The sequence below is a fragment of the Brassica oleracea genome, chromosome C5 (assembly GCF_000695525.1).
Source record: "Brassica oleracea var. oleracea cultivar TO1000 chromosome C5, BOL, whole genome shotgun sequence".
Taxonomy (NCBI): domain Eukaryota; kingdom Viridiplantae; phylum Streptophyta; class Magnoliopsida; order Brassicales; family Brassicaceae; genus Brassica; species Brassica oleracea.
This window is the reverse complement of record NC_027752.1, coordinates 46,060,036-46,062,145: the sequence shown is the minus strand read 5'-3', so window position 1 is coordinate 46,062,145 and position 2,110 is coordinate 46,060,036.

The window sequence follows — 2,110 nt, the reverse complement described above, 5'->3', positions numbered from 1 at the left end:
ATATTGAAATTTTCGGTAAATGCTCTATATACTGAAGCCTATGATCTGGGGGGGGGGGGGGGACCGGCCGAGCTCGCCATATCAGCGGTGTTCGATCTAGTAAAACCAAACCTACTAAAGCAGAACTAAAGTAAAAGTAGTTTGAATTCGGTAAATATTGTATAAACGTAAATAACTTTTATAAACAAACGGAGAAAACAAAAGTTCCAAACCTCTTTAACCCTCATCATATGTTAGTTAAGGATGCAACTATGCATTAAAACAATATTTTCATATTTTTGTTTTTTTTCTCAAAATCTATGTGTTAAACCCCCTACGAAAATATTGTTTTCGGTAAATGTTCTATATACTGAAGCCTATGATCTTTAGTGTTGTTTTAAGATTTCTAAACACATTCTACATTTGTATTAAAAATTAAACTCTCTTTCATGGTACATGAGTTATTTAATAAAACTTCATAATACTCTCTAAAATTGTGGACCACTATAAAATCGTTATTTTCTAGAGAAACGGAGAAAACAAAAGTTCCAAACCTCTTTAACCCTCATCATATGTTAGTTAAGGATGCAACTATGCATTAAAACAATATTTTTGTATGTCGTTTTTTTTCTCAAAATCTATGTGTTAAACCCCCTACGAAAATATTGTTTTCGGTAAATGTTCTATATACTGAAGCCTATGATCTTTAGTGTTGTTTTAAAAATTCTAAACTCATTCTACATTTGTATTAATGTCTCTCTTTCATGGTACATGGACATCGTTTTAATTTTTTGTCAATTAATTTAATAAAACTTCATAATACTCTCTAAAATTGTGGACCACTATAAAATCGTTATTTTCTAGAGAAACGGAGAAAACAAAAGTTCCAAACCTCTTTAACCCTCATCATATGTTAGTTAAGGATGCAACTATGCATTAAAACAATATTTTTGTATGTCTGATTTTTTCTCAAAATCTATGTGTTAAGCTCTACGAAAATATTGAATTTCTCGGTAAATGCTCTATATACTGAAGCCTATGATCTTTAGTGTTGTTTTAAAATTTCTAAACACATTCTAAATTTGTATTAATGTATACTAAACTCTCTTTCATGGTACATGAGCATCTTTTTAATTTTTTTTTCAATTAATTTAATAAAACTTCATAATACTTCCTCAATTGGTGGACTAACCACTATAAAATCACTATTTTCCTGAGAAACAGAGACAACAAAAGTACCAAAACTCTTTGAACTTCATCACATGTCAGTGATTACGCATTAAAACAATATTTTCATCTTTTTGATTTTTTCTCAAAATCTCTGTGTAAATCCCTACGAAAATATTGTTTTTTTCATTAAATGCTCTATATACTGAAGCCTATGATATTTAGTGTTGTTTTAAAATTTCTAAACACATTCTACAATTGTATTAATGTATATTAAACTCTCTTTCATGGTACTTGGGCATCCTTAAAATTTTTTGTCAATTAATTTAGTAAAACTTCATAATACTCTCTAAATTGGTAGACCAACCACTATAAAATCGCTATTCTCTAGAAAAACAGAGACACCAAAGGTTCCAAACCTCCTTGACCTTCATCATATGTTAGTGAAGGATGAAAATATGCACTGAAACAATATTTTCGAATTTTCGAATTTTTCTCAAAATCTATGTGTTAACCCCTACGAATATATTGAGTGTTTCAGTAAATGTACTATATACTAAAGCCTATGATCTTTAGTGTTATTTTAAAATTTAGAAACATATTTTAAATATGTATTAATATATATTAAACTCTCTTTTATGGTACATGGGCATCGTTTTAATTTTTTTGTCAATTAATTAAGTAAAACTTCATAATAGTCTCTAAATTGGTGGACTAATCACTATAAACTCAATATTATTTAGGGAAACAAAGACAACAAAAGTTTCAATCCTCTTTGACCTTCATTTCATCATATGTTAGTGAAGGATGCACAATGTAAAAACACAATATTTTCATATTTTTGAATTTTTCTCAAAATCTATGTGTTAAACCCTACGAAAATATTGATTTTTTCGGTAAATGCTCTGTATACTTAAGCCTATGATCTTTAGTGTTGTTTTAAAATTTCTAAACACATTCTACA